At 43.1% G+C, this 27,035-nt stretch overlaps 1 long non-coding RNA gene across 1 annotated transcript in view; it reads left to right on the top strand.

Annotated features, from left to right (window-relative positions):
- Positions 1-4,175: 4,175 nt before the first annotated feature.
- LOC145341492 (uncharacterized) overlaps positions 4,176-27,035 on the top strand; it is a 37,176-nt gene continuing 14,316 nt past the window's right edge. Inside the window, exons 1-2 of the long non-coding RNA XR_013886373.1 lie at positions 4,176-4,335; positions 19,935-19,994. This is a non-coding gene — a long non-coding RNA (uncharacterized LOC145341492). The remainder of the gene's footprint in view (positions 4,336-19,934; positions 19,995-27,035) is intronic.

The following is a 27,035-nucleotide window of genomic DNA, read 5'->3' as shown; positions in this document are numbered from 1 at the left end:
TTGTGTGAGACAGGAGGAAGAGAACTCCCAACACCTCCATGGTGGGCATGAGGAGGCGGTGGTTGGTGGGTGGGGTTGGGTGGTGGGGGTGTGTGGTCACCCTGATGCTTGAGGGGGAGGGGTGCAGTTTAATTAGGGTGCCCTTTAAAAATGGCACCCTGATCTCTGAGGAGGTGGCCTTGCTGTCTCTATCAGATCATGCCCTGCCAGAGCAGCCACCAGATTTTTTGTGCACTAAGTGTCAGAAAATCTGGTCAGAAAACTTGGCTATGTATCTAGAGAGAAATACACCAGTTTTCTGTCACAGCCTGCCATTCTGACAGATTTTGGTGAAAATTTCACCCATTGGGGGTGATTCTCCCAAAAGTGCTGAATTGGTGGGAAAACTGTTCTAGATTAAGACTGATTTGCCAGTTCAGCTTCTCACTTAAATCTCTGCTACGGACTGCAGAGGTCCCAGTTGTAAATCTCATTAAAAACCCTTGGGGAGGCGTGCGGGGAGGAGGGCAGGGCCTATTTGTACTGGAGTTTGTCAGTTCTAGAACTCCGCGTGTGTGCAGTGGCCCCAATCTGTCAGATTCCCCATTTGCTCGCCAGCCCAGAAACCCCAGCAGTGCTGCCCCTCCAACTCCCCCCATGGTCTGATCACAACCCCCACAACAATTCCCAGGCCAGGCCTGAACCTCCCCCCACATCCCTACCCCCAGCCCGCTGACTCTCCCCAGGAGGCAGGCCCCACCCTGACAAACCACCCCCCTCCAACTTGCCCCAGTTGCTGCCCTCCCTCCATCCCAGGCCAATTGCCATCCAGAGTGGCTGTGGGACCCCCACCGATTACCCCTAGGCCCTGCTTACAATAGGCCCCACGCCCTTGGCACTGCTCAATGCCTGGTGGGCTGTGCCAAGGTGCCCCCTGGGCATGGGCACTTTGCCCCTTGGGCAGTGCCAGGATACCCGTGCCCAGAGGGCACCATTCTCCCACCACCTGACCCCAGAGGGGCCCCAAATGCCCCCCCCTTATTCCAGCAGGGTCTCCTGCTAGTTCCCCAAAAGTGGGGAGCTATGCTAAACCCGCTGGAATGAAGTATTCCTGGCGGGATGGGAGATTCAAATGGGACCGGTAAGTTCCTGATAATGACATTTAAAATACATTTAAACATATTAAAAAAAGATTCACATCTCCCACCCTGACCCGTCAGAAACAGTTGTGGGTGGGGATGGGAGGATCACCCCATTGTTTCCGTTCAAGTAATCATCTGATGTCTTCTTCAATGCCTGGGCTGATTCTGCCTCCACCAATCTTCCTGGCAGTGCATTCCAGGCTCGAACCATTCATTGTACCAAAGGGTTTTCTCTCACATCATGTGCTTCTTTCACAAATGACCTTAAAGACATGCCCTCTCATTCTTGATCACTTTCTGAGCGGGAACAGTTTCTCCCTATCGACTCTGTCCAGCCCCCTCATGATTTTGAACATATCTATAAAATCTCCTCCTGGCTTTCCTCTCTCCAAGGAGAACACCCCAGCATCTCCAATCTATCCTCATAACTGAAGTTTCTTATGCCTGGAACCATTGTTGTAAAGTTCTTCTGCACTCTCTACAATGCATTCACATCCTTCTTATAATGTAGCATGCAAAACTGTACACAATGTTCCAGCTGAGGTCTAACCAATGCCTTGTAAAAATTCAACATAACCGGGATCTTGGGTTCATGTCACACTATCTGTAACTCCCATGACTTGCCTGGGCTTGTGAAATCTCACTATCTGTCCTGTCTGGAGACAATACACATCTCTTTAACCTGTGCTTAACCCTTTCTCTCCACTTGCATTATCTGTACCTTCAGGACTTGATTACCTGTAAAGACTTGCATTACAACCATTATTTTGTAAATTGAGTTTGTGTCTTTATATGCCCTGTTTGTGAACAGAACTCCCACTTACCTGAAGAAGGAGCAGCTAGTGGCTTTTGCAACCAAATAAACCTGTTGGACTTTAACCTGCTGTTGTGAGACTTCTTACTGTAAATGCAGTACACAGCAATGAGGTTGACTCTTAAAAATGCCCTCTGAAATACATTCAGTTCAAGGGCAATTAGGGGAGGGCCAGCCAGTGAAGCCCACTTCCATGCAACATACAAAACAAAATAAAACCTCAGTGGGAACAGCGGAGAGAATCCATGTGGAAACAAGCTACTGGATTCTGTAAGAAATTCTCTGTCCCAAACCTTCTTTGAAAAGTTCTGTAGAGAAGTTAAGTGTGTGAAAGGGTAGGATGGGTAAGGTAAGTGGGTAAGAGGGTAGGATGGCATCTGGTTAGGGTGGTGAGGCCAGTTCAGGTCGCAAGGGCATCAAGGGGGGAGTCGGAGGGACCATAGGTGACAAAGTCAGGTCAGGCTGGGAGGAGGGAGAATTGTAGACCGGGGTTGGGATGTGGTCCCGGGAGAGGTGAGGAAGCTGGGGAGGGATGGGGAAGGCAAGAATGATTCAGAGGGAAGTTTGGGTTTGAGGGGGGTGTTCGCTGAGAATAATTGAAAGATCAGTTTTGTAGCTATCCAAGAGTTAGATTAGGAATTTTTCTCTCTAACATTCCAGGGTGACTATCCAGCAAAGTAAGTTGCAAACATCTAAAGTCTCTGGCCATAACTTTTTTGCCAGCAGGATCTTCCCTTCCTGCTGATGGTGTACCCCCGCCACTGGTTTCCTGGCAGCGTGGGCTGGATTTAGTGGGAAATCACATTGACAGCAATGGGAGCAGAAGATTCCACCCACAGTGAGTGGCACACCACCTCCTTCCCCAACACGCAGTGAGGAGGCCAGAAAATCTCACCCTCTGGCACTAACTCAGAATTGGAGACTGTTTTGGAGGGTCCTGGTGAGCAGGGGAATTTCCCAGAAGCAGTTCAAACTTCCTAGACGATTCCCACGGATTCATTGTGTTGGGATTTCAGAGGAGTCCTGCAGCATATCTTGGGGAGATACATCCAGTCTCCAACTATATTGAGAGTGGAGGATCTGGGTCATTAAAACTAAGTAGGTGGAATATATTAGGCTGCAGATCAACCAGGATCTCACTGAATGGTGGAACAGGTTTGAGTGGCTAAAGAACCTATTTCTATTCCTACATTCTATCTGTTTACAAGCTTGTGATCTAATGACATAAATTGATGTAAAAATATCAGTGCACAAGATGAATACACCATAATGATAATTGGTCTTTTGGCTCTTCTCCATCCCAATATAACAAACAAGGCTCCAATTATTTGTGTTTTTGCCCAACAAAGGCAGTGCCATTGAAAGCAATTAAAATTTCCTGGAAAAAACCTATTCCCCAAATCTAATATTTAAAGCATTGTATCTTAGGGTCTTGAAACTAAGGAATATCAGAAATTTGTGAAAGGATCAGATTTTTGTTTATCCTGCCAGGCACATGTAAAGGACAACTATGGGTCCTTTACATGTGAGGGGGTAGAGATGTAACTTATTTCTGTGTTGCAGATAAAATAACATTTGGACCTTGGCCCAGTGTTACAGTTATGAAGTTTCTAAGATTATTATTATTGGACCAATAATCCAGTGACTCAGGGTGGTGCTCTGGGGACACAGTCTCAAATCCCACCATGGCAGATGTCAAAACTTGAATTCAATAAAAATTTGGAATTAAAAGTCTAATGGTGACTGTGAAACTATTGTCAATTGTTGTAAAAACACATTTGGTTCAGAGCCATTCTGATTTGGTCCATGTAAACTCCAGGCCCCCAGCAATGTGGTTGACTCTTAACTGCCCTCTGAAATGAGGTTCAAGGACAATTAGGGATGAGCAATAAGTGTGGCTTTGCCAGCGATGTAGGTGCTCAGCCAAATCTCCGTTCACTGCAGCAGGATGGGAGAATCCCGCTGGCATAAACAGCAGGGGAATCCTGCTCATAGATAATTTCACAAGTTATGATGACCTTTGAACTAGAAGCACTATGGTAAGGAATAATTATCATTCTTTTAAAAGGTCTTTGGAATCTGTAATTGTTTTTAAGAAAAGGATTTTTAAGAGCTTGCATCAATTGTAAAGGGATCAATTGTAATTTTCTTGGATAATAAGAAATTCTGGTCCATCTGCCCTGGTGACTTTTGACCTGGAAGCAGTAGCAACAGGAAGAACATTCAGACAAAAGCTACATGGCTGATAGATACAGTGAGGAGTTGCAGACACAAAGGAGAGCTGAAAGCAGAGGAGCTGGAGAGTGAAGTATATCAGCACACAGAGAAATCAGACATAGACTGAAAGAAGAACATAGAGAAATCTTGTGAGGAAAAGAAGCAAATCGCTCTCAAGAAGAGGTCAGTTTTTCTGTTTGGTAGATAAGAGAACAGGAACTCTTTGACTATTATTGCCTCACCTGGAAAGTATGTGAATAGCTTGGGCGTACTAAAGAGCTGGGTGTTTTCCCAGAAGTGGCCAAACTCTGAAGTAGGGTGTTATTGTTTGGTTGGTTGAAAAGGAACTATGGAAAGCTACACCATTATGACGGCTGTGACCTGAGGGAGAGAGGATTCTTATAAGCATGCCTTGCTGACAGTCATAGCCATGAAAGTCAGGGGTGAAAACAGTTTCAAATAGGATTTCTGAAGTACCCTGCATGAATGAAAAACAACAAATTGTGCAACCACATAGCTATGTAGGAAGTGCCTGCAGGGAGTGATACAGGTGCTTGTGGTTTTGTAAGATGTATCTTTGTCGTATTGAAGATTTAAAGTGAAATTTCATTGTTAATTTGTGTCGAGTTGGTTCATGTTAAAGTAAAATTGATGAGCAGAATCTTTTTGGTAATTCCTTCATTTGTGGGTGTGTCAGATCAGTGGTCATTCAATAAATGTGATTATTTTTACAGTTTAGAATCATAGAATCTACAGTGTCAAAGGAGGCCATCTGTTCCATCGAGTCTGCACCAACAACAATCCCACCCAGCCCTATCCCCGTAACCCATATATTTACCCTCCTAATCCCACTGACACTGAGGGGCAATTTCGCATGGCCAATCAATCTAACCTGCACATCTTTGGATTTGCAAGGAAACTGGAGTATCTGGAGGAATGACACGGGGAGAATGTGTAAACTCGACACAGTCACCTGAGGCTGGAATTGATCCCAGGACCTTGGTACTGTGAGGCAGCAGTACTAACCACTGTGCCACCATTTCCACACAGGGAAACTAATAAGGTGCTGACTATCCTGAAATACCTCAACTTACTGGTCGCTATGCTAGTTTATGGGGGAATCCATTCACGCTGAAAATCAAAAGACGTGTGACCAAGCTGCCATATCTGCCAAAATCCTTACTCGACAGGAATTTAGACCAGGATATGTGTAGGGAGAGGGGTGGCAAGAGGAATAGTTCTGCTCATTCCTGGCTTCACTTGCAAAGAACAGTTCTGGCCTATTCAGTTTCTGTGTTACATGCATCAATCAATATTTTAACTGTACATTCCTTCATTCTGCTTTGCTAACCGATTTAAAATTATAGCCTACTTTCAAGATTTAGATTAAATTTAAAAGTGCACAAAATTAATGATCATCTTAATCATATTTCTGTACTCTAACTGCTGCTTTATTTAAACAATTTAATTTCTTCAGAAGATGCAAGTATCTGTACACGACAATTTGCCAAAAATAATCCAACTAATCAGAGTACAATGTTGAATACAGTGTTTAATTTTTATTTACGCTATTCAAGATTGACATTCGGCCTGCTTATTTTAAAAACAACTATTATTAAAACTGCTTCTTAAAAATCTATGATAAAAGTTATTAAGTCTAGGAGGATTTTGCAGGATCATTCTGGTTGCAAACATTTTCACTAGTATAGATTAAACAACATATAAATGTTGGAAGAATAAGGGAAAATTTTCCAACTCCTTGATGGTGATGCTTGTTTTCCGATCTGAGCATGTGATTCCAAAACAACAGTGCTACAGTCTATGACAAATTGTCCATTGTTCATATTTCACACCAGCATTCAATGTGATACATTCACTTTAAGCAAAGTCAAACCACTTCTCAGCTTCTTCACGCTTTTTGCCAGCTTGGGGAGTTAGGGACTGCAGGTAAGATTGCACTTGCTTTGTATGTCTTCCTTCATCTTGTACCATTCTGCTGCAACCTTGAAATACCGTAGGCGTGATGTTTCAAACAAACCCCATCATTAATTTTATCTTGACTTGCCAATTGTCATGGGACTCTTTGTGTAGGTGCTTCATCTCTCCTTGAGCTGGTGTGAATATTTGCATTGTAGGATCTGCTTCTTTCTTGTCCCCTGTTGTTTTAAGTTCTTTCTGCTCTGCTGAATCCTTGTCAACGCTCCAATTATAGTTCACTTTCTGGTGAAGTTGTAGTCAGTTCATCTAATTTTGGCTCCACAGAAAGATACCATTAGGAGAAAAACATTCTCAAAAATGTTAGACCAAAAATACCAACAAGAATTAACAAACACATATTGCAAGATCATAAATAGCTGAAAATCACCTCATTCCTTCAGAATTCCATTATCCATGGTACCTCTCTTTAGACGACAACAGATGGACAATCTCCTCCTAAGCCAATAGGAAATCGTACTTTATTTAAATTCCATGTGCTATTTCAATGAAGCATTAGCACCTTTTGGCAAAGTCTCTACAGATCAATCTTAAAAGTTATAGAAGTTTGTGTGACATGGATTTAAGCCACATTTTGAACTTTGCCTCTTTTGGCCCTGTGCTACCAACCACAAACTTGAAAAATATACCCTTACGCTCAACAATCACCAGGCAAGACTGTCCTCTTCCTGTTGGCAAACACTTCAGCAGTCACGGGCATTCGGCCTCTGATCTTTCGTGACCCATGACAGCGCGGTGTCGCTAAGCAGAGACTGATAGCCAAGTTCCACACAAATGAGGATTGGGTTCATGTCACACTGTCTGTAATCCCTGCGACTTGCCTGGGCTTGCAAAATCTCACTAACTGTCCTGTCTGGAGACAAAATACATCTCTTTAACCGGTGCTTAATGCTCTCTCCATTCACATTGTCTATTCTTTACTCAGAGGGTAGTAAGGGCGTGGAATGCCCTGCCTGCAGCAGTTGTTGATTCACCAACTTTAAGGGCATTCAAATGGTCAGTGGATAGGCATATGGATAACATTAGAAGAGTTTAGGTTAGAGGGCCATTAGATTGGTTCCACCAGTCGGCACAACATCGAGGGCCTGCACTGTGCTGTGATGTTCTATGTTCTACCTTTGAGACTTGATTAGATGGAAAAACTCGCATTCCAATCATTATTCTGTAAATTGAGTTTGTGTCTTTATATGCCCTGTTTGTGAAAAGAACTCCCACTCACGTGACGAAGGAGCAGTGCTCCGAAAGCTAGTGGCATTTGCTACCAAATAAACCTGTTGGACTTTTAACCTGGCGTTATAAGACTACTTACTGTGTTAGCCTCACAGTGCCAGGAACCTGGTTCGATTCCAGCCTTGGGTGACTGTCTATGTGGAGTTTGCCTGTTCTCCCCGTGTCTCATAGGTTTCCTCCAGGTGCTCTGGTTTCCTCCCACAATCTGAAGATGTGCAGGTTAGGTGGATTGGCCATGCTAGATTGTCCCTTAATGTTCCAAGATGTTTAGGTTAGGGGGATTAGAGGGGTAAATGCACAGGGTTATAGGGATAGGGTGGGGCATGTGAACCTGGGTAAATGCTATGTTGAAAGTGCAGACTTGATGGGCTAAATAGCCTCCTTCTGCATTGTAGGGATTCTATGATTCTATATCAGATCAGTTATGATCTCATTAGTTGGCAGAACAGACTCAGATGTCTGGTGTAATTGGGTTTATTTTTTCTTCTTTTAATAAGTATTTTATGCTTTTTGTTAAATGTTCATCAGCAGACTCTTGAGAATTTGTTCAGTAACTTACCTCCATGTTTCTAAAAAAAATGCTAAGATCTATTGAGCCATGTTGCATTCAGGGAACTGACATGTCCAGCATCAACATAACTGGGATCATAACACTATGTACACAACATCAACCACGCACCTTCATCAACCTCCTCTGTTACTTCATCAAAACTTCAATCAATTAATGAAAGACAATTTATCTTTAAACAAGTCTGTGCTGGTTTATATTTTTCCGAGTGACAATTAATCCTTTCTTGGCTTGTTGCCTCCAAAGATTTCCCTACCTTTAATATTAGATAATGAACTTGTAATTACCATGTTTACAGCTTCCCTTTTTTTTGAACAAGGATTTAACTAAGTTTAAGTTTATTTATGTGTGTCACAACTATGCTGACATTAACATTGCAAAGAAGTTATTGTGAAAATCCCCTAGTTGCCACACTCTGGCACCTGTTCAGGTACACTGAGGGAGAATTTAGCATGCCCAATGCTTCTAAGCAGCATGTCTTTCAGACTGGGGGGAGGAAACCAGAGCACCCAGAAGAAACCCAGGTAGACATAGGGAGAACATGCAGACTCCACACAGACAGTGACCCAAGCCAGGAATTGAACCCAGGTCCCTGGCATTGTGAGGCAGCATTGCTTACCACTGTGCAACTTGATGGCCTTACAGTAGGCTCTGGGGATGGCCATTCTTTATGGGTACTTCATGGCCTGTGGAGGTGCCCCCCTGTTGCCTTGTTAAAAATGCAAAACTTCAAACATGGGTGAATTTAATATTCATGTGGATTACGAAAACTAAATTGGCAGAGGTAGCCATGAGGAAGAATTCAGAGGTTGAGATAGACAGATTTTTAATCAGTGAAGGAATCAAGGCTTATGGGGAGAAGGTGGGAAATCGGAGTTGAAGATTATCGCATGGGCTGCACAATGGCATACTGCTTAGCCTCGCAATGCCAGGGACCTCAGTTTGATTCCAGCCTTGGGTGACTGTCTGTGTGAAGTTTGCATGTCCACCACATGTCTGCATGGGTTGTTCACGTGCAATGAGTTCCAAATGTGTGCAATCCTCTAGTTACCTGGCATGGCTTGCATCTGAACTGAGTGACCTTTCCACCTTGAGTGCCTCCAACCTTTTAAACGCATCCTCTTTATCTAATTTTCCAACTCCACACCTTCTTTCTTTGCTACAACATTGGCGGCATTCTTTTGTTGACTGAAGACAGGTGCAAGGTATTGTCTTCCCCTCTGCTTCTAAAAGATCTCCTTTTATAATCCCTAATCAACCCCATCCTTTCTGAATAATGAAAGTAAAATACTGCAGGTACTGGAAATCTGAAATAAAAACAGAAAACGCTGGAAGAAAATACAGCGGGTCTGATAGCAGCTGTGGTGAGGGAAAGAGAGTTAGCATTTTGGGTCTGCATGACCCTTCCTTTGACTGCCTTCCTATATATTCACTGAAGACCTTCAGTTTTTTTTTAGCCACAAATCTATTTTCATAATCACTTACCCCCCCTATTTCCTTTCTCATTTCACCTCTATATTCTGTGTGGTATCTATTCTTTATGAGCCTGATATGGAACAGAAACCTTCTTTTCTTCAGTCTCATTTTAATCTCTACATCATCAGCCATCATGGGAGTTCTACCTTCAAACATCCTTCCTCTCCTCTCAAGGGAATCTGCCGAGTCTTTTCCCAAACAATCTCCTCTTTGAAGGTCTCCCATTGTCCATTAGTTGCTTTACTTGCCACTCTTTAAGTCAATACCAACTGGACTAGGTGCCTTTTTAATTTATTGATATTAGCCTTTCTCCAGTTGAATATTTATATTTTATTGCTCTTTGCCCCATTCCATAACAAATCTAAATCTAATGTCCCTCAATTGCACATAATCTTTTAGCCAGTCTAACATTTTAGTATATATTCAGTGTCCCATTGGTCATCTGAGATAGGGAACATCAAACAGCACTGCTTTTTAAATGCCACTCTGATATAGTCCTTCCTCCAACTTAGCACTAGCCATAAGATCCAGATGAGTTGTAATATTCATGTTTCCCTTTGCAAGGACAGAACATAACTACCCAGCACTGTACTAATAGTTTAAGAGGTGGAATCCACATTTGGCCTAGTCCTTCAGAATCCACAAATGATTCATTTGCTTTCTAAATAAGGTGGAGGAGAGTATGTCTGGGATGCCAGGAAACCATCCCTATTCCTACAGTCAAACTCTCTCGCTATAAAGGCCAACATAGTGTGGCATGGTGGTACAGTGTTAGCAACGTGTTCAATTCCAGCTTCAGGTGATGGTCTGTGTGAAGTTTGCACATTCTTCCTGTGTCTGTGTGGGTTTCCTCCGGTGCTCTGGTTTCCTCCCACAATTCAAAGATGTGTGTGTTAGGCTGATTGGCCAATGCGAAATTGCTGCTTGGTGTCAGGGGAATTAGCAGAGTAAATATGTGTGTTACGGGGATAGGGCCAGAGTGGGTGGTGTCAGTACATACTCAATGGGCTGAATGGCCTCCTTCTGCGCTGTAGGGATTCTATGATTCTATAAATTTCTGATGTTCATCTGAATGGAACATCTAGTCAAAATAAGACCAAATTCTGCAACTTTAGCTCCTCTTCCACAAAACCACAATCTAACAAAATGATGTTAATATACCTCTTGATACATTTTGACTTGGCATTAATGTCTACATCATCTCTTCTAATTCAATGGATTGTACGGGGTAGAATAATAGTGGACAACTTCATATAATCTTCATAATAAGAGTGCATCTCAGCATACAATCTAAGGTGGAGAGTATTGGAGGCTCTCTGAGTCCCCAGTTGGTGTAAGATATGTTAACATGCAGATTCAGCCAGCCGACAGGATAGGTATCGTTAGGAGAAGCAGGGAAGGTAATGGCCTAGTGATATTACCACTGGACAATTAATTCAGAAACTCAGCTAATGTTCTGAGGACCTGGGTTCGAATCCTGCCATGGCAGGTAGTGGAATTTGAATTCAATAAACAAAATCTTGAATTAAGAATCAATTGATGACCATTGTCAATTGTTGGACAAACTCATTTGGTTCACTAAAGTCCTTTTGAGGAAGAAAATCTTCAGTCCTGACCTGGTTTAGCCTGCAAGTGACTCCAGCAATGTGGTTGACTCTCAACGGCCCTTGGGCAACTAGGGATGGGCAATAAACACTGGCCAGCCAGCAACGCCCATATCCTTTGGATAAACAAAACAAGGGAGCTCATTCCTTGAATACTTGTATAACCAGACTGGCCACAATTATGGAGACTAACAACCCCTGTTAACCATGGAAAAGATGGAAGTATGCACAGCATTCTAGCCTTTATTTTTCTTCTGTCTATCATTAACTTAGATGTTTGATGCAATTTACAATTGAATAAACTAATTTTTAAGTGAAAATAAGGAATATACAATTTCTCCCTCATTCATGATCCATTAATAAAACCACATTTTGTGGTTCACCTTTTCACACTTCATGATTTCAGTTGTGGCACTGAGATAGACAGGTGGGTATTATTTTAAAAAAAGCTTGGATCAAGGTGGAATTATTTCACAATAGGTAGCCAGACAATAATGTAATTTTTCTATATAAGACGCATCAGTTGAGTCATTGGGATCAATGAGGCTGGCAGGGGATTACTGGCATCATTTTAAATCCAGCAGACCAACAGAGTGAAGTGAGAGATACCATTTCATGGACATAGAGTCCTACAGTGCCGAAGGATGCCATTCGGCCCATTGAGTCTGCACCGACCACAATCCCACCCAGGCTGTATCCCACAATCCCATGCATTTATTCTAGTCAGTCCCCTGATCCACCTAGCCCGCACATCTTTGGATTGTGGGAAGAAACCGGAGCACCTGGAGGAAACCATGTAAAATCGACGTGTAAAATCGCTGGCTCCAGCGCACCCCTCCCTGATGAGCTCAATGCATTCTTTAGAGCAAGAGGACAGCGAGAGCATGCCCTCCTCCAGGAGGCCCTGGATGAACCTGTATCTGGGTCACAATTGCAGATGTCAGAGCAACTGTCTCGAAGGTCAACCCTTGGAAAGCGACTGGGCCGGATGGGGTACTCGGACAAGTGCTCAGGTCCTGTGCAGATCACTGGCAGGGACATTCGCAGACATCTTCAACCTCTCTCCACAACGATCTGAGGTCCCTATCTGCTTCAAGAAGATGACCATCATCCCAAGTACCTAAGAAAAACCAAGCAGTGTGTCTTAATGACTGTCGGCTGGTGGCTCTGACATTCATCATTATGAAGTGCTTTGAAAAGTTAGTCATGGCACGAATCAATTCCAGCCTCCCGGACTACCTGGATCCACTACCGTTTGCCTACTGCCGTAGGCCCTGCACTCAACAGCAGACGCCATTTCCCTGGCCCTGCACTCAACCCTGGAACACCTAGATAACAAGGACACCTATGTCAGACTCATATTTATTGACTACAGCTCAGCCTTCAGCACTATTATTCCCGTGAAACGCAGCTCCAAACTCTGTGGCCTGGGCCTTGGCACCGTCCACTGCGACTGGATCCTGAACTTTCTAACTCACAGACCACACTCAGTAAGGATAGGCAACAACAGCTCCTCCATAATCATCCTCAACACCAGTGCCCCACAAGGCTGTGTCCTCAGCCACCTATTATACTCCTTATACACCTGTGACTGTGTGACCAAATTCCACTCCAATTCGATTTTCAAGTTTGCTGATGACACCACCGCAGTGGGTCGGATCTCAAACAACGGTAAGACAGAGTACAGAAATGAGACAGAGAATCTGGTGAGCTGGTGCGGCAACAATAATCTGTCCCTCAATGTCAACAAAACGAAGGAGATTGTCATTGGCTTCAGGACATTCTCTCTTCCACTTTCTTCCTCTGGGAAAATGATACAAAAGTCTGATGTCACGTACCAGCCAACACAAGAACAGCTTCTTCCTTGCTGCTGTCAGACTTTTGAACGAACTTATCGTGCATTAAGTTGATCCTTCTCTACAACCTATCTATGATTGTAACACTACATTGTGCGCTCTCTCCTTTCCTTCTCTATGAAAGGTATGCTTTGTCTATATAGCGTGCAAGAAACAATATTTTTCACTGTACGTTAATACATGTGACAATAATAAATCAAAATCTACCCATGCAGACATGGGGAGAATATGCAAACTCCATACAGACAGTGACCCAAACTGGGACTTGAACCCAGGTCTCTGGTGCTGTGAGGCAACAGCGCTAACCACTGTGCCACCCTAGGGGATGTTTGCATTTCATGCAAAACAATGCAGGTTTCTTCATGTGGTCTTCAAAATGAACTGCTCCATGACTGATGACTTAATGAAACAAAGTCAATGGATTTTTCACCACCCCAAACAGGATGGATACAGAAAATCCACAGATCCTTGAGAAAAATATCATCGGCAAATTGTGGAGAGGGCAAATGCTGAGTTCCCCTCCCAAAACCTGACCAACCTGAACAGCAAGAATCCTGCACTGGACAGCAACATTCTGTGGTGTAGCCTGCTTATTTCTGTTTAAAATTTTAACAATGTACTTATAAACAAAATTGTAAAGCCAATGTCAAACAAACCCTCCTGTAACTGTTGTACATTTTCTTTACACAATGGCAATCTGCCAGACGGTGCACATTCATCACTAGAATAGAGTGTTCAATGCGATGGAGCAATTCTAATTATCTCAGCACCACCTACTGGTGGCAGACAGTCAGCACACGGTGGACAGAAGCAAATTTGAAAAGGATTATTGTAACAGAAATGCTTGAAAATGGCAGAATTTCACACCGGGGGCGGGGGGGGGGGCACGATTCTCCCAAAAAATTCTGAGTGTTGAATTTACATAAAAACTGGATAAGTCCCACTGTTTTTTCAGTGGGAGTTTCAAAATGAATCTCCCACACTCCATGCACTGCAGAGTGCGCTAGCATGAACTGTGCGGAAAATCATTGGGCAGGACCTATTGCCACTGGAGAGACCAGCAGCATAGTGCTGAGCAGGCCACTGGACAATGCACTGATCTGTCAGCACTGAGATTGGCGCGTGCGCAGTAGCCCCACGCTGCCGACTTTCCGGTTGCTGGCCAGCCCTGCGACCCTGCATCACTGACCCTCCGAGCCCCCACAGCCCGATTGCTGACCTCCAGACCACACTCAGTCCCCCTTCCCCTCATCACTTCTAGCCCGCCTTCACGTTCCTCCCTGCAGCCCAATCTCCTGATTTTTCCCCCCCCCCACTCCAAATCCCACCTTCTCTCCACCGGCAGCCCCGACCACCCACAACACTCCCGATGCCCCGCCTTGCAGCCCTGACCCTCCCCAGTGGGCTGACTCCCCTCACTCTCACCGACCGCCTCCCCCCAAAGGCCCCGCCCCATTAGGCCCACCCCATTGGCACTGATTAATGCCCAGTGGGCAATGCCAAGATGCCCCTTTGGCTTTGTCACTTTGTCACTTTGTCCCTTGGGCTGTGCCAGGAGGCCCAGGCTTGCACTGCCAAAAGGTGGCAATCCCCAGAGGGCACCCTACCTGGTGCCCAACCCTCTGGGGGCTGCGATTGCCCACCCCACCCCCCCCAACCTTCACTCCAGTGGCCTCCATCTCCCTGAAAGTGGGGAGTTATACTAAACCCCGCTGGAGTGAACCACTTCTAGCGAGGGGTGGGGGGGCAAGGCTAGTGAGCCTGGAAATTTCAGTACCAGGCCTGCTAATGATATTAAAGTTGTATTCAAATGAACATTTGCATAAATTATGCAGCTCAGCACCAATTTCTGGTGTGGCGCTGATGTTGCCGGAAATCCAGCTACTGCACATGTCGGGAAGTTATGGAACCAAGTGGGCCCCCCGCTTAATGGCGTTCACTCAAGTCTCCTGGCCCACTGCACTACAAAATCAGCGCAGCAGGCTGGGAGAATTGTTTCTCACGCACTATACAGAGAAAACATACTTTTCATAGAGTACATAGGGGAGGAGGAAAGGAAAGGGTGCACAATATAATGTTACATTCATAGCTAGGGTGTAGAGAAAGATCACTTTAATATATGGTAGGTCCATTCAAAATGGCAGCAGGGAAGAAGCTGTTCTTGAGTCTATTGGTATGTGTTCTCAGACTTTAGTATCTTTTTCCTGACGGAAAAAGCTGGAAGAGAGTGTGCCTGGGGTGTGAAAGGCCCTTGATTGTGCTGGCTGCTTTCTCGAGGTGATGAGAAGTATAGACACAGTCAATGGATGGAAGGCTGGTTTGTGTGATGGGCTGGGCTACGTTCACAGCTCTTTGAGTGCTGGAGAAGGCCTGGCCTCAGACAAGAAGCTTGCTCTTGCCCCAATTAAGACTCTTTATTGGCCAAATTACTGACCACTTAAGACCCCTTCTGCATCCAGCCTCAGTTTTTAGGCTGGCAGGCAGGTGACAGCTCATTGGGAAAGTGTGGGTGTGGGCAGAGGAACAGAAATAAAGTAAGTTTGATCTTAGGCTGGAAAGGGTGAGGGCCCTTCGCATAAACCGCCTTTGACTGGTAATACCTTCCCCTTAAGGACTAGTGACCTCTGGATCTCACTCCCCTCCCCACCTCCAGTCTATCTTCCAAAAGCCAATTGTCTCCCTCATGATCCCTCAGACATTCTTTACACTCCCTTCCCTGGGACCCCTGCCACTTAACTGTCCTCTGATTGCCAGGACTTAGTGCCAGGCAGCTTCCTGCACTACCTCTTCTGACCAATAGGCTGGAGGGATTCCAGTCAATCTAATATGGCATCAAGGCTGCTGGAGTTAGGGGTGTTGTGGGAGGAGGAGGAGGAATGTGTTCCCTGCTTCCGAACCCCTGCCACTCTGGAAATTCAGGCCAAAACATGTACAAATTGGGAATATGATAGATATTTATAAAAGGCACTGACACTGAAAACATATTGAAAAAATTGTCATGTGGTCATCTCAGACTAAATAAAATCTTAACATTCAGTGTAGTAAGAGAACTAAAGAACAGGCTAAAGTACAGCTTTACAATCTTCTCGAGCTATCAATACAAATTAAAAAATTCTGTTTGCCTCTCCGCAGATTTCGTTCCCCTGCTGTTACCTTGTCAGTACAATTTTCCTCTACTCAAATAAGGTGCCAAATCTGCTTTTGGTTAACTGGACAAGCTTGTGACAGTGACCTCCAATTAAACATTTGCTCCATCTGCTTGCAATATACTACACTCTTCACATTCTAACGAAAGATTGTACATGGAGTTGGTGTGAAACACATCATCGCCGTAACCTCTCAGGTTTGCTGTGGCCTGATGGTAGCTCTGATCACTTGCAATTGTACTTTATGATCTGCAGCCTCAGCAATCTAACAATCTGGCTGTCCACCTAACAAAGTTAACTGTCCTGGTGACACTGATAGGATATTCATTAGGTATATTGAGATTGTACCTGCCGCTTGTCATTGAACAAATCCAGGCACTGTCAGCTAGAATTGTTTCCACGGTGCTTTGGTCTCGCTGATTCTGCTATCTGTTCACACCCAATATAATCCTCAAACAGGCATTTGAAAATTAGGAGCTTTTATTTCTGACTTTTACAATTAATCTACACATTTGACATTCCTGTTTTCCCATCTTTCAAATGATCCCATCCATGTGTAGAAGGTTATTTCTTAAAGATAATTCTCCCTTTGGCAAAAGCATGATTTCAGAGTTTATGTTATTGATATAAAATCCAATAGTCCTACCAACAAAACCTACTGCTACTGTCACCGTCATCGCCTGTAATCAGCGTTACTGTGGCTGCACGATTAAAGTTATTTGGACATTCTGTTTGGGACAATGGATTTACGTCACTCAACACTGTGTTCATTAACCTTTTGTATCGAAAAACTAAAGTCATAATTCTCAGGCGGGCTTTACCTCAGAATTGGCAACATACTAACCCATCGACCTGGTTCCTATCTGTATAATATTTCAGGAAATAATGTCAAGCTTTTCAGTGAGTCAGGCAATTGTTTCCAGCCTTCGTCCCTTTAAACAGAGACTTTTGCCAAATTAAGCCAAAGGAATGCTTACAGTCAACAAAACTGATAAAGTGTAATTGTATTCTAAGTACCTACCAGCGAGTTGAGGAAAAGTGAATAAACGGTCACTTTTGCTGTGGTTCTTTCTTCGCACAAGATCATTGCTACCTTGGCCACTAATCTTTGAATTGCTTAGGGAAAAAATTGATTGAGAAAATTGATTCATTCTTTTGTAAATCAGCCCTTCACCATTCCTCAGAATGCTTTCACATATTTCAGAATTAGTGATAACTCTATGGCCTGAGTCAGAAGATTGTAGCATCAAGTCCTACCACAGATATGTGAGTACATAACCAAGGCTGGCACTGCAATACAGCATTGAGGGAGTGCTGCACCATTGGAGGTACTTCCTTTCTGATGAGTCACTTAAATTGAGGTCTTGTCTGCCCTCAATTTTCTTTCATTGGCGGGAAAAGATCTTCCGTCAGTATTTAGAAGAAAATATGGGAGTTCTCCCCAATATCTTGGCCAGTATTTATCGCCCCACTGACATTGCTTAAAAAAAATGTTTTTGTGATCTAATTTCTGTTTATGGAACCTTGTTGGGCAGAATTTTCCTGTCCCACCCACCCAGGGAATTGTAGCGGGCACGACATGGGCCATGCAAAGGTCCGTTGACCTCGAGCAGGATTTTCCAGTCTTGAGGCAAGCGCAGCTGGAAAATCCCACCCCAAATTGATAATGAAATATTTCAAAAGCACCTCAGTGTTTGTAAAGGCCTTCAGGATGTTCTGAGGGTGTGAACATTACTGTCTAAATGTCAGTGCTTTCTTTGTATCTAATTCAAATTTCATATATCAATCTTCCATTCTCTGTTGTCTGCCACAGGATGTTTGCTGTAAGCTGTTACATCACTACTTTGATGCAGAGATGCCGGTGTTGGACTGGGGTAAACACAGTAAGAAGTCTCATAACACCAGGTTAGAGTCCAACTAGTTTATTTGATAGTAATCTCACAAGCTTTCGGAAACGGTGTTCCTTCATCAGGTGTGTGTGGAAGGTCACTACACTGACATCACTACTTTTGCAGCACTTGCAGCAATACTTTATAAGTCACTAGTATAGTATAGACATCGGGCAGAACTTTATGAAAAAGTTCTAAGGGTGGAATTTTACCAGCCCGTGTTTTGTATGATCCCGCCTGAGAATGGGGTTCTCCGAGCCTCGCCCACCACTGGAATCGGGGTGGGTGTGCCAGTAAAATTCCGGCCTAAGTGTTGAACGAACAGAAAAACAGGATTTATTTTTTTCGGGAAGTTAAATTAATCTTGTAGTCAAAAAAAAAGTGTCAGGATGTGAATCTCACAAGTAGGAGCCTGACGTTGCTTCTCACCTTGTTCGTCGAAAGATATAATAGATAGGAGACATTTAATTTCAATTATTCACTTATTAAAGAAAGGAGGAGAATGAAAATAAATCTGAGGAAAGAAAGAGAGCAGTGAAAGGGAAGGAAGGACAGGAAGTTGGGGAAAGAGGTGTGGACAGAATCACAGAACTGTTATAGCACAGATGGAGGCCATTCAGCCTGTTGCAACAGCAGCAGCCCTTCAAATGAATAATTGACTTGGTGTCACTTCCCCAATTTCTTCCCTTAGCCCTGAACATTCCTCCTTTTCAGATAATATCCGATTCCCCCTTGAATGCCTCGATTGAATCTACCTCCATCACACTACCACTCACTGTGCATCCAAGTTTCCCCTCACATCCCCACTGATTCTTTTTGCCAATTATCTTAACTCTGTGCCCTCTTGTTTTCCATCCTTCTGATAGGAAATTTAGCTCTTTCTAGACCCCTCGTGATTTTGAATACTTTTGTCAAATCTCTTCTCAGCCTACTGTTCTCCAAGAAAAACAGTCCGAACATTGCCAAACTGTCCGTGTAACTGATGTTCCTCATCCCTGGAACTACTCTTGTGAAGTCTTGCGAAGATGTTAAAATATATTTCCAAATCAAAGTACGTTTCTGGAATATTTTCACAGTGTATAATTAATGCAATGGTAATAGAATAGCTGACATCAAAATAGCTTTATCAATGTAATATTGATATTAGTTTCTGTTTCATGGAGTGTGTGCTAGAAATGTTTAGAAATATAGCTGGCTCAGGGAAACTGGAATTATCCAAAGGGTTAAAATCACAAAGCGCAGCATTTAAGATGGATGCTTCTCGATAGTTTCCATGAGTTAAAATTTCCACAGCTGTCTAACAGATCAACCACAGAACATAATGGTGATGGGTCCAGCAGCACTTTGTTGGTAATTATGTAGAATATGTCACAGCAATTAATCTTGGGAGCACAGAGATTCACTGTACACCAGGAATGCCTGCTGCGGCTTTAGCAAGAAGCAGCACTTCTGTGAAAACCATTGCAAAGTTCATACTTGATTTTGGGACTTAAGTCAGAAATCATTTCTGTTCCTCTGATGTCAACCTACTGTCTATAGCGAAATTACGGGAACATATGTGCATGCATTGAAATGTCCAAGGTAGAAATTTGGGAAGAAATTGGTGCATTATGGTATTACAATTATATTTTGTTTTATTGTATAGCAAAATGCCAGGGTTCAAAGTACAGGCCTCTATCAAGGGAGAAAAGCATAAATGACAAGTTGAAACAAATCAGAAAGTAGTATTTAGATTTTAAAATCCTGAGTCTTTTAGAAGAAAGGAATATTGTGGAAATAAAGGATATTCCTCACTAACCAAGCTTCTTGAAGGCAGCTTCACCAATGGAAGAGATGCTGAAATTATAATTGAAGCCACAAAGATGAAAAAAACCAATAGGGTAAAGGGTAAATAACCATCAAAGTTAAGAAAATAAAAGCAAAATGCTGCCAGACCTGCTGAATTTTGCCAGCACTTTTTATATCAAAGTTAGAAACTTTTTTGAAGAATAAAAACAGATTTCCTTTCCCCCTTGAAGGTCACGGAGAAGATTAACATGTAATGATTCAGTCACTGCACTGTGGGAGTTGCGGAGGTGGTGAGTATTGGAGAAATTAATTAATATAAAGTGGAATAATCAGAAATAGAATAGATGGCATCACATGATGACTGGAACAGATCCTTTACATTAAGATGAAACAGGGTTGGAGAGGGGATGTCTCTTAGGAAGCCTTGAATTAATGGAAAAAGAGTCTGAGGATAGACATTGATGAGAACGCTGATGAAGTAATTTGAGAGCAAATTTGACTGAATAAATGTAGCTTTGGTGATACAGTGTTAACTTACTAAAGTAATATGGCACCCAAGCTTGTGAAACTTTTGAGGGATGCCCAAGACAATTACAGATGATTCATCAAAGCATCAAAAATGGACACTTGCAGATGCATAAAGAGCCAGTTTAATGGAATATTCGCCACATCAATAACTATACTGGTGGCCTTGGATCAAGGCACAATGAATAATGCAATGAATAAGCTGAAAGTCAATAGTAGCTTCTATAACTTTAGAAAATGCTGCTGTCACAGTAAATCAAAGGGTAAGTGGAACCACCATTCTTATGATTTGGACAAACACAGGCAATTTCCAATGGAAGAGGAAAGATGAGCTTTGGACTAAAACATATTGGAGAGATATAAACATATGAAAAGAAGAACAAGAAAAGACTATGAGGCCAAGATGGTCATCTCATCCAATAAGTAACTTTCACCCATTCTGAAGCTCAAGGGAGAAGAATCACCTAGACAGGGGTTTTATCAAATTCCAACAGGCAGAAATTCTGACAGATCTGCTGAGGTTAGAATCCGCCAGAACAAAATTGAAATCATAACTTTTAGTGGCATTCACTTTATGGCAATTTTCCCACTTTTAGATCAATTATTTTAGAGAGCAAGTAGTGATGCGGGAGGAATCCTTTCCTGTGTCAGGTATCTGTTGCAGAGCTAACAACAGAATGGAAATGATCATGACCAGGGATGGGACTATCCTTCTTTCCACCAAACAGCTGTGAGAGGAACCAAATATAAAAAATACAAATTTTCAAACGTATGAATAATATATTTTATAATACATATATAAAATATATAGAGAGGCTAAGCAATAGTTCAGTCAGTAGAGTGGAGAACAGCAACAATGTATGTTTAGAAGGCATCTTTAACATAGTGAAACATTCCAAGGCACTACATGTGATAATCCCCGGGATTTACATGGGGAATCCCTGATTGACCTCCCAGTGGAACTCTTAGAATATGAGTTCCTGTGGTGATTGGTAATTATCTTATCAGGTGGAACTCATACCCTGGGTCCTTTATAAAGCAGCCCCTAAGTGGGCCCACTACTGTAACGTCCTGGTTAAGATCTGCATACGTTCATTACAGGCTTGCGGTTTCACTACTTTTACATTGTGCAATCAGTAAGAAGTCTCACAACATCAGGTTAAAGTCCAACAAGTTTATTTGGAATCATGAGCTTTCGGAGCACTGCTCCTTCTCAGGTGAGTTTTCGGAGCGCTGCTCCTTCCTCAGGTGAGTGTCCACTCAGCTGGGGAAGGAGTAGTGCTCCGAAAGGTTATGATTCCAAATAAACCTGTTGGACTATAACATGGTGTTGTGAGACTTCCTGCTGTGCCCACTCCAGTCCAATGCTGGCAGCTCCACATTATTGTACAATAAAGCACTGTTCCTCTACAACTGACTCCTGGGTTATTACACTATACAAGAACATTTGACCAAAATCTTGGTCATTGAGGTGGATTTTAAAGAGTATCTTAAAAAAGGAAAGCAAGTAGTGAGGCAGAGAAGAATATAAATTTCAAACTGAATTGAAATCTCAGCCACAGTTTGGAGGTTTCCTGGCAAGGTAATTCATTCTGGTTAACCTTTACCATCCATATTGTAACCTGCATGGGATTGTTATTTCTGTTTCCACTCTCCTACTCTGTACTGATTAAAGAAACCCATCCTTTCATGAAAAGTTTAATATTCCCATGCTTCCATTTACTGTTTTAGGATTTCTCATTTTGAAATTAGCTTTGTTCTAAAGACAAGCAAAAATATTTGAACAGCTGGGGCTGTTGTTTCAATACGTACAGCTGGCATTTGATGACTATTGTAGAGAATGGAAACAATGGTGATGAGGCTTTCCAGCAAATGTCCAGAAAATAATTGCTTTTCAAGTATCTTGTATTTTCTTGGAATACTTCTGTTGATTGACCTGTAACAAATGAAAATGTTTCCCTTCTCAGCTTCATAGAATCTACAGTGCACAAAGAGACCATCTGGCCCATTGAGCCTGCACCGACAACAGTCCCACCAAGGTCCCATCCACATAATCCCTCATATTTACAGTCCTAATCCTCCTGACACTAAGGGGAAATTTAGCATGGTCATTCAACCTAATCCACGCACCTTTGGCATTTGGAAGGAAACCCACACAGACATGTGGAGAATGTGCAAACTCCACATAGACCATCACTCAAAAGCCAGAATTGAACCCAGGTCCCTGCGCTGTGAGGCAGCAGTGTTAACCACTGTGCTGCCCTATTTGTTCTTCCTCCTGTTTAGTCTCATGGAGTATTATTCGCTATCAGAATTTTGTGCTTTGATTGTGAAATGAATGCAACAGCACTGAGCTCAAGTTATGCCATTTTCCTGCACATAAGCGTTACAGGCAGAATTATTATGTCTGACTCTGGCCCTGGTTAGGAACAGCGCTGTTATTCTACACTGAAAATTAATTACCCCAATGCTAGATTTCAAAGTTAGGAGGATCCTTAGTGTAACAATGTTAATCAAGCAATTGAGGTTGGCCTGTTGGAATACGAACTCCCTGATTTAACGGCCTCTGACAAATTTACTGGAGTTCTATGAGGATGTGTCTAGGGCGGTGGATAGAGGAGGGGCGGTGGATAGAGGAGAGCCGGTGGATGTGGTCTTTCTAGATTTTCAGAAGGCGTTTGACAAAGTACCTCACAAGAGGTTATTGCAGAAGGTCAGGGGACATGGAGTTGGGGGCAGGGTGTTAGCGTGGATAGAGGATTGGTTGTCAAATAGGAGGCAGAGAGTGGGGGTCAACGGGTGCTATTCAGATTGGCGGATGGTGACTCGTGGAGTGCCCCAGGGGTCGGTGCTGGGGCCTCAGCTTTTTACCATTTATACAGATGATCTGGAGGAGGGAACCGAGTGTAGGGTGTTGAAATTTGCTGATGACACCAAGATTGGGGGAACGGCAAATTGTGCGGAGGGTGTGGAGAGTCTGCAGAAGGATCTAGATAGGCTGGGCGAATGGGCCAGGAAATGGCAAATGGAATTTAATGTTGGCAAGTGTGAGGTGGTCCATTTTGGTAGGAAGAATGGTAGGAAGGACTATTACTTACGGGGCGAAAAACTGCAGCAGGCGACGGTGCAGAGGGACCTCGGGGTCCTTGTGCATGAGTCGCAAAAACCCAGCTTGCAGGTGCAGCAGGTGGTCAGGAAGACGAATGGGATGCTGGCCTTCATAGCGAGGGGGATTGAATATAAAAGTAGGGAGGTCTTGCTGCAGCTGTATAGGGCATTGGTGAGGCCGCAGCTGGAGTACTGTGTGCAGTTTTGGGCGCCGCACCTGCGCAAAGATATTTTGGCCTTGGAGGGAGTGCAGAGGAGGTTTACTAGGCTGATACCGGAGTTGAGGGGGGTTGAGCTATGAGGAGAGGCTGAATAAACTGGGCTTGTACTTGTTAGAGTTTAGAAGAATGAGGGGAGATCTCATTGAGACGTATAAGATGATGAATGGGATGGATAGGATAGAGGTGGAGAGACTCTTCCCGCTCAAAAAAGACAGTAGGACTAGGGGGCACAGCCTCAAGATAAAAGGGGGGCGGTTTAGAACGAAATTGAGGAGGAACTTCTTCACTCAAAGGGTGGTGAATCTCTGGAATTCTCTGCCCGTTGAAGTGGTGGAGGCTGCCTCGCTAAATATTTTTAAGACGCGGGTTGATGGGTTTTTGAAAAGAGAGGGGATTAAGGGTTATGGGGAGAGGGCGGGAAAGTGGAACTGAGCAGCGACAGATCAGCCATGATCTTATTGAATGGCGGGGCAGGCTCGAGGGGCTAGATGGCCTACTCCTGCTCCTATTTCTTATGTTCTTATGTTCAAATTGATGGGCCAATCAGGGAGCCCCTTGCTTTGTACCTAACCAGGAGTGTCAGTTCCTCAGGAACTCCTAGTGTAGACTGCTACTCTGTATCCTATTGTCAGACTTGTAAATAAAGGGATTTTGGTGAAGGGACTTCGGCCTCTGAGGACTTTTTACAATTGCAACAAGAGTGACTAGCACTGCTAGCTGTGCAGATACATGGATTTGGGCCTGTGTCTGTGGGAGTTTGCGCATTCTCCCTGTGGTTGCGTGGGTTTCCTCCGGGTGCTCCAGTTTCCTCCCACACCCCAAAGATGTGCTCTTAGGCTAATTGGTTTCCACCAAATTGACACTATTTCTTCCCTGAATCTGACTGAGTAGGGTCCCATTCGTAGACATGCAGGGTAGAATAGGTGTAGGGCGATGCGGCGGCGCGGGCTCGTTGGGCCGAAGGGCCTGTTTCCCGTGCTGGGTTGTTCTTTGTTCTTTTGTTCTTTGACTTTTTCCCTTTGCCCTTTTGGACCCTCTCTCCCCTCACCTTAAACCTATGCCCTCTAGTTTTAGACTCCCCCACCTTTGGGAAAATATATTGACTATCTGGCTGATCTATGCCCCTCATTATTTTATAGACCGCTATAAGATCACCCCTCAGCCTCCTACGCTCCAGAGAAAAAAGACCCAGTCTATCTAGTCTCTCCTTATAATTCAAACCACCAAGTCCCGGTAGCATCCTAGTAAATCTTTTCTGCACTCTTTCTAGTTTAATAATATCCTTTCTATAATAGGTTGATCAGAACTGTACACAGTATTCCATGTGTAGCCTTACCAATGTCTTGCCCAACTTCAACAAGACGTCCCAACTCCTGTATTCAATGTTCTGACCAATGAAACCAAGTGTACCAAATGCCGCCTTCACCATTCCATCCACCTCTGACTCCACTTTCAAGGAGTTATGCAAACTTACTAACCATGTCTGCTAAATTTTCATCCAAATCATTACTATAAATGATAAATAACAGTGGACCTAGCACCGATCCCTGATGCACATCTTATTGTGTTTACCCCAGTCCAACGCTGGCATCTTCACATCATGCACATAGCTGGTCACAGGCTTCCAGTTTGAAAAACAACCCTTTACAACCACCCTTTATCTTCTGTCATCAAGCCAATTTTGTATCTATTTGTATTCATTGTATCCAATTTTATATCCATTTGGCTACCTCACCCTGGATCCCATGAGATTTAATCTCATGCAACAACCTACCATGTGGTATTTTGTGGAAGGCCTTTGTCAAAGGTGAGCAAGACTTAGTGCAAAGTCATTTATAATGTGGCTTGTGTGCTACATCCACCTGAGAATCATCCACAACCTGTATCTGACAGTGAGTATCAGGCTTTCGTCTTGACATCTTTATCCTTGTGGTTTTCAGAGCCATTAAACTGCAAAGATTTTGGAGACTGGTTAGGCCCATGACATGATTTATGGATTCAGATTAATCAGAGATCTACTAGTTTTTGTCAAGGAACATGTTTGTTGCAAGTGTAACAGATACAAGTGTATGTCTGGGCTAAGAAGAAATGCACTCAGAAAGTCAACACAGTTATTTGGATATTCTCTTTTTCTCTGCCCTACATTACTTAAAGCATGGTGTCTAATGTCTGGAACATGCTGTCATTTATTACTGACTCTGAAGTACATGGGTCTTTCATCTTTGTTATTTGATCAGGTGTAGCCCTCAAATACTATTTGACAAATTCAAGTTGAATTGTAGCTGACACCTAGAATTAGTATCAAGACAGGCCTGATTATATTCATGGTCAATAAACATTATTGTCACGATCAGAGTATTAAATTGGAGTAGACTAGATTTCATTTATGACTATATCATTAATTTTCCTCTATATGACTGTCATGTGAAATGTTTTATATGGGATATCCAGAACCATGATTGATTATTAATTTATATAATTTGGCTAAAGGTTCAATTCTAATTCACCTAAAACAGATCATTTCAATGAGAGGTAGTTGTATTTGTTACAAAATCCTTGAAGTGTGAAGCTTTGTGAAAACCATTTTGAAGATCTTCCAATGTTCTTAAATAGAAAGATGGTCAAGACTGTAGCAAATTTTAGTTAATTTTATAATGGATAGTCTGAAGTTAAAAATGGCTAAAGCTAGTTCCTTCTCCGTTCTTTCTCCTCAGACTCCAAGTTTATTAACCTGTAGTCTGCAAACACTTAATGTTCCTGTGTGAAATGTCTCTCTCAGCTATTTTAATGGAAGAGTTTATGTTCAGTGGGCTAACTCCTCTGCCCAACAGCAGAGAGAGGAGTTTTGGACAGTACCAAATGTTAAACTTTAAAATAACTTGCATTTAAGTTGCACCTTTCACATCTTCAGGAGGATCCAAAATACTACACTGCAGACAAATATGACAACTCACTGGCACAGTGTGATTCCACATACAGATATGAGATAAACAGCTATTGAATTTGTCAGTGTCCCATCGATTCAATCAGGGAGTCAATCTTCTTTTTCAATAAAATCAAATTATAATAAACCCTAAATAAATTGGCCTATGGAAGCCATCAGTGGAACCTTGGATATGGGCAGCACGGTGGCACAATGGTTAGCACTGCTGCCTCACAGCGTCAGGGGCCCAGTTTTGATTCCTGGCTTGGGTGACTGTCTGTGCGGAGTCTGCACGTTCTCTTTGTATCTGCCTGGGATTCCTCCGGGTGCTCCGGTTTCCTCCTACACTCCAAAAGACGTGCATTGGCAATGCTAACTTCTCCCTTGGTGTACCTGACCAGGCACTGGTGTGTGGTGACAAGGGGATTTTCACAGTGACTTCATTACAGTGTTAATGTAAGCCTACTTGTGACCCTAAAATAAATAAACTTTAAACTATCGTCAAGCAGCCTTTCTTTCTCTGTGAAGATATTTAAAGTATTCTGATCCTTTCC

The sequence above is a fragment of the Carcharhinus amblyrhynchos genome, chromosome 3 (genome assembly GCF_965287045.1).
Source record: "Carcharhinus amblyrhynchos chromosome 3, sCarAmb.v2.hapA, whole genome shotgun sequence".
In the NCBI taxonomy this organism is placed as follows: domain Eukaryota; kingdom Metazoa; phylum Chordata; class Chondrichthyes; order Carcharhiniformes; family Carcharhinidae; genus Carcharhinus; species Carcharhinus amblyrhynchos.
Note: the sequence above shows the minus strand (reverse complement) of the source record. Positions and strands in the feature narration are given on the sequence as shown.